The sequence below is a fragment of the Lepidochelys kempii genome, chromosome 2 (genome assembly GCF_965140265.1).
Source record: "Lepidochelys kempii isolate rLepKem1 chromosome 2, rLepKem1.hap2, whole genome shotgun sequence".
NCBI lineage: Eukaryota > Metazoa > Chordata > Testudines > Cheloniidae > Lepidochelys > Lepidochelys kempii.
Window position 1 is genome coordinate 20682357 of NC_133257.1, and position 22182 is coordinate 20704538.

General features: G+C 45.4%; 1 long non-coding RNA gene across 2 annotated transcripts in view; it reads left to right on the plus strand.

The window, feature by feature from the left end:
- LOC140905845 (uncharacterized) overlaps nt 1-15643 on the plus strand; it is a 59409-nt gene extending 43766 nt beyond the window's left edge. For both annotated transcript variants that reach the window (XR_012156960.1, XR_012156961.1), the window contains exon 3: nt 15236-15643. This is a non-coding gene — a long non-coding RNA (uncharacterized lncRNA). The remainder of the gene's footprint in view (nt 1-15235) is intronic.
- The last annotated feature ends 6539 nt before the right edge of the window (nt 15644-22182 follow it).

Here is a 22182-nt window from a genome sequence, read left to right on the forward strand (position 1 = left end):
TCTTCAAGTTGAGCGCTCCAAAACTGGACACTCGAAATCACTAGTCAATTTGCGGGCCTGAATAGCCACTGCATTACTCCAGTTACATCGGTGTAAAACCCAGACCTCCCATGAAACCTGGGACTGTCCTGCTTTGACCCCAAAATCTCATGTCCTGAGGGGCTGGCTTGGCTAGACTCCTCACTCCAGGCATCATGGCCTGGTACCTAGCACACAAGGTCACAACGTCACTCATGTTTGGCCCATCCTCCCTTCTGTAGATGGAGGCAGAGGGGTGGATGGGCCCAATCTGAGCAATGCTACAACCCCATGCACCATGGCCCAGGTTGCAACACCGAAGGTGAGGAGCTGAGCCCAGCCAGCCCTGCGGGACAGGAGCTATTGCTGCGGGGTGAGTACACAGTGGGCTTGCTCTGCAGGCCTCACCAGAGGGCAGCACCTGGGCCTCCACCAGGGCCTCCACCGGGACCTCCCAACATCTGGGGACAGCAATTCAAATGTTGGGAGATATGAAAACCCCAGCACAACAGGGTCCTTAAACATGTGCCTAATTGTAAGTACATGAGCTTGCAAACACATCTCACACAAATGGGCCTATTGAAGTCTACTCATGTGGTTACAGTTATGCATGTGCTTAAGTACCTTGCTGAATCAGGACCTACCACTGTAGTACCACAGTACCCTGTCCACTGGTTCTTGTAACGCAGACTGAAAGCAAAAGACCAGAAGTCCGAGGTGCAGGCAATGTGATGTTTATTGGGGTTAGTTTCCAACAAGCATATCCATAACTCTGACACTGCAGAGCCTTGTTTTCCAGTGTTCCGTCCGCCCCCCTCCTTAGCAGGCATAATTATACCTGCAATGCCCGCCCCTACTCCCACCTCTTACAATTTATGGTCATGTTCCGTTTTAGAGGGTCAAGCAAATGTGGTTGTGTCATAGAGCTTAGCTTTAGACAATGGATCGTGTGGTGTGGTCAGGGTGAAAGCTGGAGGCATGTAGGTAGAAATAGCGGTCAGTAGGTTTCCGGTATAGGGTGGTGTTTATGTGACCATCGCTTATTAGCACTGTAGTGTCCAGGAAGTGGATCTCTTGTGTGGACTGGTCCAGGCTGAGGTTGATGGTGGGATGGAAATTGTTGAAATCATGGTGGAATTCCTCAAGGGCTTCTTTTCCATGGGTCCAGAAGATGAAGATGTCATCAATGTAGCGCAAGTAGAGCAGGGGCATTAGGGGACGAGAGCTGAGGAAGCGTTGTTCTAAGTTAGTCATAAAAATGTTTGCTCCAACCCCTCAGACAGAGACAAACACCTACAAGATTTTTATCAAGCATTCCTACAACTACAATACCCACCTGCTGAAGTGAAGAAACAGATTGACAGAGCCAGAAGAGTACCCAGAAGTCACCTACTCCAGGACAGGCCCAACAAAGAAAATAACAGAACACCACTAGCCGTCACCTTCAGCCCCCAACTAAAACCCCTCCAACGCATTATCAAGGATGTACAACCTATCCTGAAGGATGACCCATCACTCTCACAAATCTTGGGAGACAGGCCAGTCCTTGCCTACAGACAGCCCCCCAACCTGAAGCAAATACTCACCAGCAACCACATACCACACAACAGAACCACTAACCCAGGAACCTATCCTTGCAACAAAGCCCGTTGCCAGCTGTGCCCACATATCTATTCAGGGGACACCATCACAGGGCCTAATAACATCAGCCACACTATCAGAGGCTCTTTCACCTGCACATCTACCAATGTGATATATGCCATCATGTACCAGCAATGCCCCTTTGCCATGTACATTGGTCAAACTGGACAGTCTCTATGTAAAAGAATAAATGGACACAAATCAGATGTCAAGAATTATAACATTCATAAACCAGTCAGAGAACACTTCAATCTCTCTGGTCACGCGATTACACACATGAAAGTTGCGATATTACAACAGAAAAACTTCAGAAACAGACTCCAATGAGAGACTGCTGAATTGGAATTAATTTGCAAATTGGATACAATTAACTTAGGCTTGAATAGAGACTGGGAGTGGTTGAGTCATTATAAAAAGTAACCTATTTCCCCTTGTTTATTCCTTCCCCCTCCCTGCCCCCCACTGTTCCTCAAACGTTCTTGTTAAACCCTGGATTTGTGCTGGAAATGGCCCACCTTGATTATCATACACATTGTAAGGAGAGTGATCACTTTAGATAAGCTATTACCAGCAGGAGAGTTGGGTCGGGGGAGAGAAAACCTTTTGTAGTGATAAACACCCATTTTTTCATGGTCTGTGTGTATAAAAACATCCTCACTGTATTTTCCACTTTATGCATCCGATGAAGTGAGCTGTAACTCACGAAATCTTATGCTCAAATAAATTGGTTAGTCTCTAAGGTGCCACAAGTACTCCTTTTCTTTCTATAATATCTGGTTTCACTTCCTGCACCAGTCGCTCTAGTTCCTCCATTTTGTTACCTAGGCTCCTCGCATTGGTGTACAAACATCTTAATTTTTGCTGTTTGGCCTCACTCACATTCTGTACCCAATTAGGCATGGTCATTCTACAGCCAGTATAACCTATTAGACTGGTATCCACACTGCCCTTCCTCCTTATATCCATTCTCCTACCCACGGTTGTATCCTTTCTTACTTCGTTTTCTTCCCTCTCAATGCTAAAATCCAGCTTGGAGATTACCTGGACATCTCCCAACCATCTCCCCCAGATTCCTAGTTTAAAGCTCTCTTAATCAGTTGTGCCAGCCTCCATCCTAGAAGTCTATTTCCTTCCCTACTCAGATGAAGTCCATCCCGAGAGAACTGTCCTCTGTCCATGAATGCCTCCCAGTGGCCATACATCCCAAAGCCCACTTTATTGCACCACTGCCTATGCCATCTGTTGATAGTCATAATCTTGTCACACCTTTGTTGTCCTTCTCTAGGAAGAGGCAGAATTCCACTGAAGATCACCTGAGCCTCAATTTCCTTAAGCGCCTTCCCCAGCCTAGCATAGTCTCCCTTAATATTTTCCAGAGAGAATCTAGCCGTATCATTTGTTCCCACATGAAGGATAATTAAGGAATTCTTTCCCACTCCCTTTAGGATCCTTTTCAACCTCAGGTCTACATCCCGTATCTTAGCACCTGGAAAACAGCACACCTTTCTATTCTCTGGATCAGCTCTGGTTACAGGCCTGTCTATTCTTCTCAGTAAAGAGTCCCCGATCACATAGACCTGCCTTTTCCTGGTGATGGTGCTATTCTCCAGTCTATCCCCTGTTCCCTCTGGCTGCAAATTCTTTCCATTCCTATTCTCCCTTGTAATCCTCTTCAACCCATCCTGTATCCTCCTGGGGCTCATATTTGGTGTAGTCTCCACTGACTCTTCCCCTTTTTCTATAGGACTAGCTGCTCTTCTCTTCTTCCTTGCCCTTCCACCTTCAGTGACTACCTGCTAAGCCCCTTCTTCATTTTCCAGCTCTACAAACCTATTCTTGAGCTCTATTTCTCCTTCACTAGCCCGTCTTTTCCTCTGCCTGGTTCTTTTAGTCACATGCTTCCACTGACCGCTTTCCTCACCCAGTGTCCCCTCAGAATTCCTCAGTCCTGCTTCCATCTGCAAGTCTGAGCTTTTCCCTTCAGATACCTCATGTCTTTGCTCCATAATCCGCCTGAACCCCTTTCTAAACTCAACCAGACTTTCCACCTGCATCTCCAAACCTCGGATCTTTTCCTCCATCAGCTCTATCAGATGGCATTTCATGCAGACAAAACTCTTACCAGGCACCCCCTCCAGGATCATGTACATACTGCAGCTTCCACATCCAGTCATCTTCATTGTGTCTTCCACTACATGGATCACTCTCACTGCTGCCTCTGTATCTGTCATAGCCTTCTCACCTAAATCCTGTTAATCTGGAAAACACAAACCACACCAAAACACCACCACCCACAGCAAAAACAAACCCCAAACAAGCACCACAATACAAACTCCCACTGAAACTCCCCTGTTTACAGCTCTGTTTGCTAGCTCCTGGCAGCTACAGCTGTCTGTGTGAGGTTGTGCTACAGTCAGGGACAGGTATTTCTCTGGCTTTTTAGTGTTTTATACCTTCCCCCACAATCCTCCCTTGCCCCTCCCAATTGGTTACTTGACCTTGCCTTGAGACAGGAGTTGAGGCAGTCTTCAAGTGTGTGCTGGTATATTATGCTTCCACCATGCCCAGTAACACTTTAACCGTTCTTATCTGTTCCCATTATACTAACAAACCCATCTGATATCAGTCAGCTCTGTGTTCTTAGGGAACCAGGCGCAGTATTCAGCCTGTCTGACTCCTGAAGGACCGCCCCCCCCAAACTCTGCCACTGAAAAGTCCTCAGTGCAGAAGATAGAATAAGAATAAATCAATGAAAATGAGAGGGGAAAGGGTAGGAGTGGAATCACAGACATTTTACATGCTTGTTCTCAGATTGAAGACATTTTAAGAACAAGAGAAGCTGACTGAAATATAGGTAAGGTAAGAAAAACACAAATTCTGAAAGGATGTCAAGCTTTATGACTCAGTGCATTGCACAGCTTCCTATTGATTCATCCAAACAACCAGACTAGCTGGATCTCACTGACTCTAACTCAGAGGCTGTAAATAATAAGAGAAAACCCTTTACTGATTTTAAGAAACATATGTATATATAGAAACTGGGGCTCAATCTTGCAAACTCTGGCTCATGTATGCAGGCCCATTGATGTCAATAGGACAATTCATCTGAGTAATCCTTATTCATGGAGATGAGTGTTTGCAGGGTCAGGGTTCTGCTCTGGATTCTTGTCCACATCAATATGTTTTCTAGCTCACAAGAGCTAAGCGGATCAGCATAACAGGAAGTCAGAACACCATGTATGCAACTCCATATAAACCAGACCCACTTAGTAGGTCTCATTCAGAGTCTACAGTTCTCAATAGTTCCCCTTCATCTTTAATTCTGGACAATACATTGGGCAATTATTTTATTGATGGTTATTATTGTTGTCATACAGAGCTTTCTGTAAGCAGAGAAGGGAGAAGAGCTGAAAGCTCCATGAGGTACACCAGGAATCTTACTCCTTGGTTAATAAAGTATCTCAGATATTACAGGGATGGGCAGGAGAACAAAATCCTAAAACTTTCATTTTGTTCTGTGTTTGTACAGCACCTAGCACAACAGGGTCCTGGTCCATAATTAAGGCTCCTCTGTGGTACTGCAATCCAAATAAATAATAGATACGGGCAGATAAATAATAAATACGCCCCAGCTGGAGTCGATCTAGAACAGGAGATCCAACTAAATTACATATTGTCATTGTCCTATGAAAATTTCACTCAGGGATTAGGTTGCTCTGTGTGCCCCAAAGTGTCTTTCATCCGTAAAGTTTCCAAATGCTTTTTAAACTGTGCATATACAGGGATCACTCTCATACATTGAATAGGCCCTATCTTTTGACTGGATCATGAAAGTGATGCTACAACAATTTCATGCAACAGGATTTTAGGAGACGTGCAAACAATCCTTTTCACCTGATGCCTGAGGGGAAAATTTAGGCAAGTGGAATTTAATTACCCATGATGGAGTTAGGTTGATAGCTACTATGTCCTAGCCATATTCTTGCAGAAAAGTGGGCTCTCTAATGAGAATGAGTGGTATGAACCTCACCTAGTGACAGGCATTTTTGAAATGCTTAAATTATACTGTATGGAGAGTGTATATCTCAGAAGGCTCTGACCTAGTGGAGAAAGGCATAACAAGAACCAATGGCTGGAAGTTAAAGCCAGACCAATTCAGATTACATTTTTTTTAAATAGTGAGGGCAATTAACTTTTGGAACAAACTACCCAAGGGAAGTGGGAGATTCTTCATCTCTTGAGGTGTTCAGATGAAGACTGGAGGCTTTTCTGGAAGATATGTTTTAGTCCAACACAAGCTATGGGGCTAAATACAGTGGTACTTATATGAAATTCTCTGGCCCGTGTTATACAGAAGATCGGACTAGATGATCTAATGGTCCCTTCCAGCTCTAACGTTTATGATCTAGCAACTGGAAAATGGTGCCTTGAGACATGAAATCTGCTGACACCATTCTAGGGCATTAGCCATGTCCTTATTCTGAGGAAAGGGTTCTTCCTACTGAATCACTAACCCCACTTTCCACATGTTGTGGGTGCTCCAGGGAGACCTTCCATAAAAGCAGTGGTCTGGCCTGATTAATTCTGAGATCTAACGAATCACTTAATCTCATTGTTCTGTGAAAAAAATTTACTCTTGGCTCTCTATTTGTTAGCCAACACAGGAGACCCGCTTGCTGATGTGCCAAACGCAGGACATTCAAATAGCTGGGGTCTGTTTAAAAACATGATAAGAATCAGTGGAGCCATTCTTGTGCAACTGTAACTTTCAAGAGAAATTTCAGTTCACAACAGTTCAGCGAGGCCACTAATCCACCTGTGATTAACAAGCAAAGTTCACTGCTGCTTGCAAGTTGAAGCAAGTAGATACTAATCTCAGTCTCGGCACACCAGCGTCATTCTGTGCAGACACCGTGCCGAATGTTTATTCCCCTCCCCCACCCCCGCTGTTCCTCAAACGTTCTTGTCAACTGCTGGAAATGGCCCACCTTGATTATCACTACAACAGGTTTCTCCCGCCCCTCCCGCCCCCGCTCTCCTGCTCATAATAGCTCACCTTACCTGATCACTCTCATTACAGTGTGTATGGTAACACCCATTGTTTCATGTTCTCTGCGTATATAAATCTACCCACTGTATTTTCCACTGAATGCATCCGATGAAGTGAGCTGTAGCTCACGAAAGCTTATGCTTAAATAAATATGTTAGTCTCTAAGGTGCCACAAGTCCTCCTTTTTTTTTTTTGTATTTTCATTGTTATTGCCCTGAAAATGAGCTAGATGCTTTCCAAATACAGATGAAGTGACCGGCAATTTGGAAGCAGAGACAGTCCTGAAAACTAGGGAGGAAAGCATGTCAGGGGAAGGACAGGATATGTAGAGGAATCACTGCAGAACAGACCCAACTACTTCTTCCAATTATTATTTATTTGTATTAGAGTTGTCCCTAGAAATCCCGCACAAGGTTGAGGCCCCATTGTGCTAGGCAGTTTACACATTTGTAGTAAGTCCGGAAGAGCAGAGGGTGTGATGGGAAACAGAAGCAGAGAGCTGACATGACTTGGCCAAGCCATGCAGTGGGTCAGTGGCAGAGCTGAGCGTAGAACTCAGATCTCCGTGGAACTCCTCTTTCCGTCTCAGCTTTTATTCCCTCCAAACATTATGGTACATTTCAAACTCAGCATCATTTCCAAATGGCTTCAGTGAAGCCATTTGCATATTGTCGTTCCTTTTAGCAGAAGCGCCTGCACTCAGCTCCTGCTCCTTTATGTACAATGTTGAGTAGTTCTCCGTCTCTCTAGACCCAGCTACAGCTCAGGGCTACTTTCCCAGTCCTACCAAATGTTTACAGAAATAGAACTCCAGCTCCCAACACCCCCAGACTATGAGGAAGTTTGAATCTAGAGCCCAGTTCTGTGGCTCTTGTCCTTCTCTACAAGTTATAGAACAGTACATACAGGGCCAGATCTTCAGCTAGTGTAAATGAAGTCAATAGCGTGATGTTGATTTATACCAGCTGAGGATGTGGTCCATGGTGTACAATCATACATTATGCAATGGTTCTATAGTGTGGAAGAAACCGCCATGAAGAGCTAGTACAAGACTACTGAATTCATTTTTAAAAACATCACTTTTAAAGCAATTTCTGATCTTCTTTTGTTTCTAACTATAAGACCCACAGCTCATCACTCACCTTTTCATAATCCCTCCAGTAACTCCCTTGTTCCACCTAACCCTGGTATATGTCCGCGGTCTTGCCTCTGTTCAGAGGCCCTTCCTCAGCTGGAAACACCTTTTAAACAGGAAAGAAAATTGTTTGATTCCAGCTAACTAAATACAGACAATTCCCCAGAAAAACAGGAAGAAAAACAAAGATTACTTCTTAATCTTTACCCAGGCTGAGTTCCTCCTGCAGGCTTGCCTAGACAATATTTTTAAACAACTTTGATCCTACTGGAAGCTGAATTGGCAGTAGTTTGCCATGGAATGTGTGTCAGAATGTCTGAATGAGGATTCAATGAAACAATTTGGAAAACGTAATACGTAAGGACCATCCAACCAATAGAGACTGGCTATTCTTCCCAACCAGTGAACTCCAATCTGCCATTTCTCTCTCTCTTCCCTCCCGCACTTCCTAGGTCAGGGATCGGCAACCTTTGGCACGCGGCCTGTCAGGGAAATCCACTGGCGGGCCAGGACAGTTTGTTTACCTGCAGCGCCTGCAGGTTCGGCCGATCGCAGCTCCCACTGGCCGCGGTTCACCGTTCCAGGCCAATGGGGGCTGCAGGAAGCAACGGCCAACACATCCCTCGGCCCACGCTGCTTCCCACAGCCCCCATTGGCCTGGAACGGCGAACTGCAGCCAGTGGGAGCTGTGATCGGCCAAACCTGTGGATGCTGCAGGTAAACAAACTGTCCCAGCCCACCAGCCGATTTCCCTGATGGGCCGCGTGCCAAAGGTTGCTGATCCCTGTCCTAGGCTGTCACCTCATCCATCTTTGTTGCTTCTGTTATAGGAGCCAGCAACATCTCTGTTGGACTCTGGTTGTTAGCCAATTCAAATCATGCTCACTCTGGGATACACAGTGCGCTCTGGGGTACATAACCCCCACAGCAAGTGGGATTTGAAGTAAGCAGCATCAGAGGCCCCCCAGACCCACTGGCAGAATTGATGGGCCCCATGATGGGAAACTTCAATAGATGCTTGCAACCCAGCTGCTTTTGAAGGTCTGTGGAAAGGGAGCGGGGGAAGTCAGGATTTATCGATGTGTCAGAGAGGAGAAATAAACAAAGTAGCAATTGGAGCTTTCCAGTTGGATGGGGGAGCTAGGAAATGAGTGGAGGGTTTGTAAAGAAGAAGCCTCATAAAAAGCCAGATTAGAGATGGGTCTCAGCCACAAAGCTCAGATCCAGATGTTGTTGCATCTAGCGTCTTGATTTGGGTCCACTTCTAATTCAGAAAAGGCTTCCGAAAAGGAAAACTGCTTATCTCGGGTGAAACAAACCTGAGGCAAGTTTAGGATGCACCAGGCAAATATATCTCCATTCCAGCCCCAGAAGACTTTGCTGATTATACCTGTTCAATACAGAGTTAAATCGCAACTAGAACAACAAACTAAGGGGCCAAGGCTGCAAGCCTTACCCAAGTTGCCTCAGCAAAGTCAACAGGCCTACTTTTGAGAGTCAGGCTCATTCATATGAGGATTTGCAGGATTGAGCCCTCTTGCTTCTGTACGTCTCTGAACAAACAGAAATAAAACCAGAGAAGCCCTGGTTGTGCTCCTCAAAGGGAAAAGAGTTTATCCCTCTTACAGAAATACAAGTCTGGTTAGAATGCCAAAGCGTGAGAATCTTTATAGACAGGGAAAGCAACGAATTTTGTCTTTTCACCTGTTTGCAAGAAAATGAAACTTCTTTATTTCTGCCACCACCACTTTATGTCACTTCGCTACGGTGAACTCACCCTACCCCATAGCTATAGTACAGCTATAGCACGGCATGGAGAGGAGCAACTGAGAGAGATTTGTAAAGACATTCCAGTGCAGGAGTAGAAGGGGAAATAGGAACATGCTTTTTAGTAACCCTGAAATGCACTCAGCTCAGCGAATACTTTGGAGAAGGAGCGTAAAGATGAAAAATTCTTTGCCCTTCACTATCATCTTTAATTTGAGAATGTGAAAATGCTTTACAGATATTTACTAATGTAGATTTATCGCGATCCTTCTTTTCAAAGAAAATCAGTGGGATATTTTCAGGCATTAACGGAATACAGCAGTTCTTCAACAGGGCATAGCAATGCTGTGTAGGGACCTGATCCAAAGCCCAAGTCAGAGTCTTTTCATTGATTTGTATGGTCACAGGATCACAGTGCAGGGCATGATGGGAAGACAGGTTCATCTACTTCACCACTGCATTATTCTAATTTTATACCAGTAATTCTCCTGGAAGTCAATAGAGTTAGTTTCATAAAACTGGAGAAATGCAGAAGTAAATCAAGCCCTGACACCAACTGAAAGTGGAGGGGGAATAAAAGCACTTGGATTAATATTCATAACCCCCTTTTGAAGTTAGGACACTGAGGTTAACACCCCTATTCTTTTCATTTAGGGTCAGTTTAAAAAAAAAAACACCTTGGAATATTGGGTGCCAAACTCTGATCATGTGGCCATAAGCGTCAGAGTCAGAGCTACTGCATGCTGAGCTCTTTTGAAAAACCTGGCCCCAGTTCTGAGCGCTGAGAATTTGGAAATATGGCCCCACATGAACATATGTGGTCAAGATATTGGTTTTACCTCTCATCTGAGAAACACCTTTCTATGACCATGCTGGCCCATGGAATCAGAAGGAAGAATGCCACCTACCAAATCACAGACATCACAGAGATGGTTCTTGGAAGTCTTCATATCCAAGCAGTGATACTGAATAAACACACTTAGTTTTTGATGGCACAAGATCCCAATGCAAGGTAATCAGAGTGCCGGCCCTGTGTTACATTTTTGTGCCTGCTAAGAATAGGACTTTTCCTTTCCAACTAAGGACACCCAGTGTGATTGTGACTAGAAGCCTTGGCACAGATCCATTAGCTTTCAAGTCACCAGGCTGACGTGAACAAGAGAGGCCCTTAATTTTTGCAACTCAGACACTGGTGCAAAGTCCTCTGGGTATTGGAAGGTGATGAGACAATCTCACCATCTTTTCTTCAGCCTACCCCATTGCTTTTGGTCTGCACTCCCTCTGCAGAATTAACACACACTCTTCATTCCCGGCTGGTGTTGCTGAGAATGCCAATGATCAAAATTCCTTCTGATCTGTACTTTTCTGCCCTGCCTGTCCCAGACACAACCAGCCTCAGACAGATAGTGCAAAAGACTTCTAAGCTAGTTTAGAAAATGCTGGCATGGAAACTCAGTTTTTTGTTTAATAATAATGCAGATCTGACTCAGAGGTTCACTTGAAAGCAATTAAACAACGACCAGTTATTTCTTAGGGGTCTCAGTCTCCCGGAAAGTCCAGTGTGACAGTCCTGCTGATCTTCCTGGTGGCTACTGGGCAATCCCAGCCAGACCAGGCATTGTTTTCACTGCATGGCTACTGCTGGTTTGTCAACACCTGCCTGTTGCCAACTCACCAGTGCCAAGTTTCCTTTCCTGCCAGTTTCACTATGTTCATTTCTTAGCAAGTGCTGTAAAATGGGCTATAGATTGTTATTTTTTACAGTTATAGCCTTATGGGTTTTATGACTTCAACTCTTGGCGTTGATCCAGAAATGCTTACTCATGTGAGTAATCCTAGTTACATCAGTCATTTGGCCCACTCACAAAGGTAAGAACTGCAAGACTGGGCTTTTACTGTTTCCTGCAGACAGGTCTAATCTACCAGCCATTAAACCCTACCAAATGCACAGGGCTTATTTTCTAGTTCGATGTTTCATACTATTTATAAACAACTCAAGCTGAGTTTTAGATTTTAGTCCTGCTGGCTGAGAATACCAAGAATACTTTTTTCTGTCCACCAGGAAGACTGACTTATTAATGCTGCTAACCAAGTAGTAGCCTGAATCAGGAGGCTCAGGCATGTGGACTAGAACAGGGCGTGCAGATGCTTGTTTTGAATTCCCCTATTTATGTAAAGGCACACTGCAGAAGAGAACTCAGTGCATAAGGTAGAGGCAGGATACAATTTTCATCTTTGTTCCCAGAACCCACACACCAGCGCTTTGCAAAAAACTTTCAAAGCATTCTGGGTAGTGACAGGCACTGAATTTTAGATTTGTCGTCAGTCTCCAGTAAAATGATATTTATTGCATTGAATTACAGTGTCTTGAGTCAGGCACTGGAAGACTTTTGGGCACCTAATAAAATAGATATGTTTGTAAGTATGTCATAGCAATGCTGGTGTCAAGGCCCTGTGAACTAATACATTACAAAGGTCCCCTATGTCTTATATAAGATAGCCTAGTAAACAGATATTGCAGGTTAAAAGGCAACATGATTCAATAAACATCAATATGTTCCTCACCGCCACCACCTTCACGCAGTGATGAGCTGCCAAAATCTTAACAACCGGTTCCCTATAAAAAGTTCTGATTTAAGGGTTATGCCCCAGTATGTATTTTTTGTACCAACAGGGTTACCACAGGTCTGTATTTTCCCGGACGGCGATTTAAGAACCAAAAAGCCTGACCTGTCCAGGAAAATATGGATGTATGTTAACCCTGCCTAAAGTTCTTTTTTAAAAAGATGGGCCTGAACTAGAAATGAGCTCTGTTTCACATGTGTGGGTCCCCGACACTCCCTGGGGGTGTGCTAGGGTGACCCAATGTCCTGATTTTATAGGGACAGTCCCAATTTTGGGTTTTTTTTTCTTATATAGGCTCCTATTACCCCCCACCCCCATCCTGATTTTTCACACTTGCTGTCTGGTCACCCTAGGGTGTGCACATGTGTGGGTCCCAGCTGCTCCCTTCCCCCCTCATTGAAGCAGGTGTGCAGGGTTACTGCCCTGGGAACTGTAGGGCACCAGTGGATGTGGGACCAGCTGCAGATAGGGGCATGAGGCAGGGCTAGCTGGAGGCAGGGGGTGCAGGGCTGGCTGCGGAGCTGGCTGGAGACAGGAGGGTGCGGGGTTGGCTGGAGGCAAGGGGGTGTGAGGCTGGCTGGAGGGCAGGGGCTGACTGGAGGTAGGGGCTGGCTGCAGGCAGGACACGGGGGTGCAGGGCTGGCTGGAGACAGGGGCTGGCTGTGGGCAGGGCAGGGGGTGTGGCAGGGGCTGGCTGCTGGCAGGGCAGGGGGTACAGCAGGGGCTGGTGCGGGCAGGGCAGGGGGTGTGGGGGTGGCTGGAGAAAGGGCTGGCTGCGGGCAGGGCAGGGGGTGCATGCGGCAGGGGTTGGCTGGAGACAGGGCAGGCGGTGCGTGTGGCAGGGGCTGGCTGCGGGCAGGGCAGGGGGTGGTTGGAGACAGGGGCTGGCTGCAGGCAGGGGGTGCAGGGGTGGCTGGAGACAGGCTGGCTGTGGGCAGGGCAGAGGGTGCGGGGGTGGCTGGAGACAGGGGCTAGCTGCAGCCAGGGGGTGCGGGGGTGGCTGGAGGCAGGGCAGGGGGTGGCTGGAGATGGCGGCTGGCTGCAGGCAGGGGGTGCGGGGGTGGCTGGACGCAGGGCAGGGGGTGGCTGGAGATGGGGGCTGGCTGCAGGCACAGGGTGCGGGGGTGGCTGGAGGGAGGGCAGAGGGTGGCTGGAGACGGGGGCTGGCTGCAGGCAGGGTGGTGGGTGCTCATGGGGAGAGCAGCAGGACACAGCCCAGGCCCAGCAGAGCAGCCGGGGACCCACCAGGCAGCATCGGGAGCCCCAGGGCCAGGGGAGCAGCAGCAGCCCAGGGCCAGGTGGCAGCCCACATGGCCCCCGCAGCTCAGTGCCCGCGGAGGCTGGAGGAGGAATTATATCACTTCCCGGCCAGAGCCCATCAAAGCCTCAGCGCCCCCTGCAGGGAAGCGGGTTAACAACCGGTTCTAAAACTGCTTCAAAATTCAACAACCAGCTCCAGCTCACCCCTGCCTTCACGTTCACCCATGACATAAATTAAACAGGGCTTGTCACAGTTCAGGCAACTGTACTTGTATTTCCCCTCAGTGGTCCAGCAAGAACATCTACTCTCAGGCTTCCAGCTCTCCAGCTGTAGCCTTTCCTAGGTGGAGACACACGTCCCACTCCCTTATGACTGGGATATTTCTAGGCTGCACAGTTCCCTGCCTACCCAGTGTAATCCCCAGCAGAGACAGGTTACCCAAGCAGAACCCGTTTGCTTTCTCTTTAGAGACGGTTAGCAGGTGTAATTGCTACAGTTATAAAGTACCACACAGCACTTCCTATGCAAGTCTACTTTACTCTTAAGATGAAAAGCATTATTGAGAAAGTACATTAAAAATAATAAAAGAATCTGTACACAGGCTAATAAACTTACCAGAGTTCACTCTAACATGGGTTCTGGTAGGATGAGTCCTTCAGCCACTCCACCCAAGGGGATTCCTTGTGGTTACAAGTTCATCAAAGCTTCAGTTCAGAACAAGAACTCAATCTTACAAGGCCTCAGTAGGTCCTGTCCTTCTACCCTTACCCTAGGGACTGGGGCCCTCTGTAGACCAGAGGTCCTGTCCATTTGCTGGCCCAGGAAGAAGGTTGCAAGCCAGTTTTAAACCAGGCTGCTTATCCAAAAATCCTTTCTTTGTCTGTTTGTCCCTAGACAGTTTGATCTAATATATGCGGATCTCTCCGGGGGGGGGGGTGGCTTTAAAGGGCTGATAATGGTGGAGATACATGAGCAACCCCCTCCCTACTACAGAAGGTATATACAATGCCACAATAACATATATGCAATTACATTTTAATACAATGTACCCCAATGGTATTAACCCTGATTTGATGAAGTTTAACTTAATTCAGTAAAGTTTATCTTAATTCCATGAGGGTTGTTCCGGATATTGTCAGTCTGTCACAAGGCTTTCCAGCCAATAATAACTAAACATATTAAATACCTAGGAGTAAGTGTGATTTGGTGTACAGACTAGGTGAATCAGTGTCCACCACTCCACTATGTGGCCTAGAGTAGAAATTCTACAGCACAATCAGGGAGATTAAAAAAAAGCCATCAAGAAGAGAGGGCTAGGCCTGGGAAGAACTGCAATGGACAATGTAGTGAAAATCCCTGGGCTATACCATAAAGAGACTATATATGAATGATATATGTGGGAGAGGCTACATACAAATGATAGGTGTCAAATCACAAGTCAGGGAGTGGCCATGTGTGAGACAGAGGCCCATTGGTGGGTCACTACCCTGTGTCAGCAACTCTTGTCAGGCCTGACATACTATACCTCACACACTGTCATGAATTATATCCAAAAGGTGGCACGCAATATATCATTGGAAAATAACAACTCACTGATCATTAATATTCTTGCATGATGTACGTATGATAAAAACCCACAAAAGGACTTTCTAGATAAGGGCTGGAAATATATTCTTCAAATGTATTTGGCGTCAGGCAAAGGAATGTGGTTCCACGTCCATACTGAATGTGTCTCCAGTAGGAATTAAGCCAGGCATGACGAACAGCTAAAGAAAAGCACATTTACATGCAAGGTAAACAAAGACTTCTGGAGAGCGAAAAGAGGACGACTTAACAGTCACAATGGGGGAAGGAGACAACACCCTCAGGAAGCCTTCCTGCCTCTTGAAGCAGAGTCAACAAATTTTTGGGAAACTATAAGGAGAGGGAGGAAAAAAAATTTGTTTTGGCATCCTTCAGCTGAAGAGACAAAGGAACCAAGCACTTTGAGCTCTGTGAATGGTCCTGGCCAGAGAGTCTGGTCAACCAGGCTGGAAAGAGACTTGGTGAGAAACACTTCTTTGAACAAGAGAGTCTAATTTGTTAAATTAGGCTTTAGTCTTAGAATTGTATGTTTACTTTTGTTTGCTTGTAACCCTTTATTCCTTACACTTGGGATCACTTAATCCTATGTTCGTTTGTTAAATAAACTTGTTTTGCTTTTACTATAAACCAATTCAGTGCACTGATTGAAGGGTAAGGTGTTAAGTTAAGCTAGTTAAATTAACAGGCTTCAGTGTATTGTCTCTTTAAAAGGAGCTCAATCACTTCTGTGAGTCTTCAGTAAGGGGCTGGGCACAGTAGAAAGACATCTCTGGGGAACTCGGGAGTTGAGGTTCACTGTTTATGACCTGTAAGGCCAGGTTTGGACTGGCAGAGATCTGAAGAGTTTGCGGGCAAGGCAGACAAGCTGTGTGTCAGGGAGTTGTCACACAGTATAGCAGGAGCAAGCCTCTCACTTGCTGAAGCTGAGAGGAGTAACGCAGTAACTCACAATTCTGGGAACCCCAGCAGATTGTCACGCTGTACAAATAAGATTATCTACTGTTAACATGGGTATGACTATGCTGATATAAGTATGAGCCTGCCCAGGGTGAGTTTGTTTACCTGCCGCATCCGCAATTCGGCCTATCGCGGCTCCCACTGGCCGCGATTCGCCATTCCAGGCCAATGGGGGCTGCGGGAAGGGCAGCCAGCACATCCCTCGGCCTGCACCGCTTCCCGCAGCCCCCATTGACCTGCAGCGGCGAACTGCGGCCAGTGGGAGCCGCGATCAGCCGAACCTGTGGACACAGCAGGTAAACAAACCGGCCCAGCCTGGCAGGGGCTTTCCCTGAACAAGCGGCGGCCCTAGTTTGAGAACCACTGAGCTAGAGGATTCCAGAAATCTGAGCAGAGTCAAACTGAGCTGAATGCTCAAGTAGTTAACAAGTGCCATCTCTCCTGGCAAACCCAACTTTTATTAATCTAGGTACTTATACCCTCAATCATCATAGTATCTGAGCACCTCACGAGTATTTATGGATTTATTCTCACAATACTCCTGTGTGGTACGGAAGTGATATCCCCATTTTATAAATGGAAATTGAGGCACAGATAAATTAAGTGACTTGCCCAAGGTCACATAGAAAGTCTGAAGCAGAGGCAAGAACTGAACCTAGATTGCCCAAGTACACACTTAATACGACACACTGCATACATTAAAATTAGACAGCCTCCTTAAGTGGCTACCCAAAATGTCTCCAAGGATTCTAATTAAGGATCCAATTTAACTAGTAAAGTCCAACTCTACTAGAGAATGCAATTTTACTGGCTTGGGTAGTTTCTTCAGACTAAATAGTCTTTGTGCTGTATTCTTATACACCTAAGCTTTTGTACTAGGATGGGGATGGATAGAAATCATCACACTGGTTCCACAGAAGAGAGAGAATAAGTGATTCCACCTTAAGGGTTCGTGGCTCAAACCCAAACATCTTTATTTTTAGGCTACTTTTTGAAGCTGTGCCTCCATTTTGAGCACATTGAAGTTCATGTTCCTCCTCTTTTCCTGCAAGAGCATAAATTAACTTTAGATCCAGCAGGCAGCATCTTTTGTTAAGCAACAGCTGCTGCAGCAGGGGAAAGAGAGGCCAAGTAGTTCAACTCTGAGCAGCACTGTCCAATCCAGCCGAAACAGCATGTTTTGATGTGTCACTTCTCTTCCATTGTACATTGTTTAGTCCCCTCTCTCAGAACACAGAGGAATAGTACAGTACTTATTTATACCAGTAAATCAGACCTCTGCATTTCCTACATAAGGTCATGCTCTGTGAGAAAATGAAATATTTCCCTATGTTCGGGAGCCACGTGAATTGTCCTGGGGGGATGTCAAGATGCCTTTATATGGTTTGCCCACACAGCAAGTTCTCCTTATGAATCAAGAACTATTTGGACAGACTGTAGGCTATGAATATTTATAATGTGAGCCCCCACTGAAGTCAGTGGGAATATTGCCCAAGTAAAGACTGCAGGACTGAGCTGTGTGTATACATTTTAGCCATTTTGGCCCAGATCCTCAAACATATTTAGGGTCCTAACTGCCACCGATTTCAGTGGAAGCTAGAAGGATAAATACCTTTGAGGATCTGGGCCTTGGAGTCTATGTGAGGGCATTTTTGATGAGTTTATACACAAAACTTTGCTAACAATGCCTCCACGATCAGTTGTCTCAAAAATGGTGGAGAGTACCTTTGTGTATTATTTTGCCATGCATAAAATGTTGTGAGGCTGAATGCATTCATTTTTGCCAAATATATCAGGATGCTTTGGCCAAATTGCTAAGGATGAGTACAAAATGATAGCACAAGCATATACGGACAAAATCAGAAAGGCTAAGACATCAAGAGTTACAACTAGAAAGGGACATAAAAGGCAATAAGAAAAGGTTCTATAAATACATTATAAGCAAGAGAAAGATGAAGGAAAGTGTAGATCCTCTACTTAGCTGGGAAGCCAAGTTAATAATGACCAATGTCAAGAAGGCTGAGTTTTTTAATGCCTATTTTGCTTCAGTCATCACGAAAAGTAACCAGAAACTTAACACAATTAATAGTAACAAGGGAGAAAGAACAGAAGCCAGAATAGGGAAAGAGCAGGTTAAAGAACATATAAATAAATTAGATGCATTCAAGTCAGCAGGTCCTGATGAAATTCATCCTAAGATACTAAAGGAACTAGTTGAAGCAATCTCAGAATTATTAGTTATTTAATCTTTGAGACCTCATAGAGGATGGGTGTGGGCCCAGAAGACTGGTGAAGGGCAAACACAGTACCTATCTTTAAAAAAGGAAACCTAGAGAACCCACGGAATTATAGACTAGTCAGCCTAACTTTGATACTTGAAAAGCTACTGGAGCAAATTATTAAACAATCAATTTGTAAACTAAGAGAGGATAATAGGGTTACAAGGAAGCCAGCACTGATTTATCAAGGACAAATCATGCCAAACCAACCTAATTTCCTTCTCTGACAACATTACTAGACTAGTGGATAGTGGGGAAACCATAGATATGATATATCTTGATTTTAGGAAGGCTTCTGACACAGTCCCACATGACATACTCATGAGCAAATTAAGAAAATGTGGTCTAGATGAAATTATATTGTGGGTGGAGGATATGATTATAAAAATTGCAGATGACACCAGCTGGGAGGGGTTGCAAGCACTTTGGAAAACAGGATTCGAATTCAAAAGGACCTTGACAAATTGGAGAATTGGTGTGAAATCAACAAGATGAAATACAATATAGACTAGTGCAGGAGTGGCCAACCTGTGGCTCCGGAGCCACATGCAGCTCTTCAGACGTTAATATGCGGCTCCTTGTCTAGGCACCGACTCCGGGGCTGGAGCTACAGGCGCCAACTTTCCAATGGGCCAGGGGGTGCTCACTGCTCAACCCCTGGCTCTGCCAAAGGCCCTGCCCCCACTCCACCCCTTCCCGCCCCCTCCCCGAGCCTTCTATGCCCTCGCTCCTCCCCCCACCCCACTCACCAGAGCCTCCTGCACTTCACAAAACAGCTGATCAGGAGGTGTGGGGAGGGAGGGGGGAGGTGCTGATCAGCGGGGCTGCTAGTGAGTGGGAGGTGCAGGGGGGCGGGGAGCTGATGGGGGGCTGCTGACGTATTACTGTAGCTCTTTGGCAATGTATATTGGTAAATTCTGGCTCCTTCTCAGGCTCAGGTTGGCCACCCCTGGACTAGTGCAAAGTACTATACTTAGAAAGGAAAAAAAGTCAAATGCATAGATACAAAATGGGGAATAACTGGCTAGGCAGGAGTACCACAGAAAAGGATCTGGATGATATAGCGAATTACAGATTTAATGAGTCAAGAATGTGATGCAGTTGCAAAAAAGACTAATATTCTTGAACATGCTAACACGACTGTTATATGTAAGACATGAGAGGTAACTGTCTTGCTCTACTCGGTACTGGTGAGGCCTCGGCTGGAGTACTGTGACCATAATATACCTTGACTTTAGCAAAACTTTTGATACGGTCTCCCACAATATTCTTTCCAGGAAGTTGAAAAAGTATGGACTGGATGAATGGACTATAAGGTGGATAGAAAGCTGGCTAAATTGTTGGGCTCAATAGGTAGTGATCAACGGCTCTATGTCTAGTTGGCAGACAGTATCAAGCGGAGTGCCCCAGGGATCTGTCCTGGGGCTTGCTTTGTTCAACATCTTTATTAATGATCTGGATGATGGGATAGATTGCACCCTCAGCAAGTTTGAGGATTACACTAAGATAGGGGGAGTGGTACATATGCTGGAGGGTAGGGATAGGGTCCAGAGTGACCTAGACAAATTGGAGGATTGGGCTAAAAGAAATATGATAAGGTTCAACAAGGACAAGTGCAGAGTCCTGCACTTAGGATGGAAGAAACCCAGGCACCGCTACAGGCTGGGGACCAACTGGTTTTTACAGTGGATGAGAAGCTGGATATGAATCAATAGTGTGCTCTTGCTGCCAAGAAGGCTAATGGCATATTGGGCTTCATTAGTAGGAGCATTGCCAGCAGATCGAGGGAAGTGACTATTCCCCTCTATTCAGCACTGGTGAGGCCACATCTGGACTATTGCATCCAATTTTGGGCCCCCCACTACAGAAAGGATGTGGACAAATTGGAGAGAGTCCAGCAGAGGGCAACAAAAATTATTAGGGGGTTGGGGCACATGAGTTATGAGGAGAGGCTGAGGGAACTGGGTTTATTAATCTGAAGAAGAGAAGAGTGAGGGGGGGGCAGGATTTGATAGCAGCCTTTAACTACTTGATGGGGGGTTCCAAAGGGGATGGAGCTAGGCTGTTCTCAGTGGTGGCAGATGACAGAACAAGAAGCAATGGTCTCAAGTTGCAATGGGGGTGGTCTAGGTTGGATATTAGGAAACACTATTTCACTAGGAGGGTGGTGAAGCACTGGAATGGGTTACCTAGGGAGGTGGTGGAATCTCCATCCTTGGAGGTTTTTAAGGTCCGGCTTGACTAAGCTCTGACTGGGATGATTTAGTTGGGGTTGGTCCTGCTTTGAGGAGGGGGTTGGACTAGATGACCTCCTGAGTTCTCTTCCAACCCTTATCTTTTATGATTCTATTATTCAGTTCTGGATGCCACACTCATGGAAAGATGTGGACAAATTAGAGAGAATCCAGAGGACAGCAACAAACATGATAAGAAGTTTAGGAAAGCTGACCTATGAGGAAAGGTTAAAAAAACAGAGCATGTTTCATTTTGAGAAAAGAACACTGAGGGGGGAATCTGAGCAGTCTTAAAACATATTTAGGGCTGTTATAAAGAGGATAGTGATCAACTGTTCTTCATGGCCCCTGAAGATAAGACAAAAATAATGGGCCTAATCTACAGGATTTGTGTCTTGTGTCTTTAGCGTTTCTGATTTTGTCCCTACATGCTTGTGCTATCATTTTGTACTCATCCTTAGCAAGGGACATTTAGGTTAGAAATTAGGAAAAACTTTTCAACTATAAAGATGGTTAAGCTCTGGAATAGGCTTCCAAGAGAGGTTGTGGAATCCCCATCATTGGATAGATTTTAAAGAATAGGTTAGGCAAACATCTGTCAGGATGGTCTAGGTTTACCTGATCTTGCCTCAGCACAGAGGGCTGGACTAGATGACCTCTGGAGATCCTGTCTAGCCCTACATTTCTGTGATTCTCTGCTATTATTAATCATGGCAGTGTGCATTTTGCAAAAATGGCTTCATAGAAGCATTGGCCAAAGCTCAGTGATTCAGGACTCTGAATGTGACTTAGTACAATTCTTGGCATTCCAGCAAAAATACTCACCTGTGACACACAGCAGATCAGCAGTTCTACAGCTGACAGCCCACCTTGCATTCCTCAGCTCAGCTATGGTTGCCATGATTACTGGAGAGAAAGGCAAGAGGTGAATCCAGCACAAAATGGAAACCGTGTATTTCACTTACTACTGCCCCCTCCCCCAAAGGAAAAAAAAGGAGTGTGGAATAGGAATTACACAGACCAAGCACACAGCTTGAAACACCACAATAATGCAGCAGCAAGAGAAAGCTGCAGGGACTCTGTCTGTAATACCGAATGTTACACATACCAAAACAACAAAAAAGTGATGTCCCCAAGCTTACATATTGCCAAAATTCCTTTATATCCAATATTTTGGTTTGTACATGAATTTCACTAGTCTGAAATTCACTTGCACAAGATACTTTTCCTGTAGGAGCAAAGGCCTGGTTGGTTGATAGGGAGTCACCAGAGGTTTCTGGGTTAGTAAAGACTTTCCTTCTCATTTTATGTTTGTAATATTTCCACCACCAACAGACAAACACATAATGGGTTCTCTGTTAAATATGACCTTAGTAGCAGTTGTACTGTTTTCTGACCAATGGGTCTTCTTTGCGTGTTCAGCTCTTTATTTGCATAGAGGTTCAAATATATCTACATTATGTGACCTTTGTCTATGCCCATCACAGAGGAAAAAGCCCTTGAGTCATGCCTGGTGGGAGGACAATGAGCTTTTGAGTTGGTTATATTTAGCTGCATGCATATTATCTGGAAGGCAAAGCTCTGTGCAACCAAGAACATGGGATATGAAGCACTGATTTAAAAAACAAGTT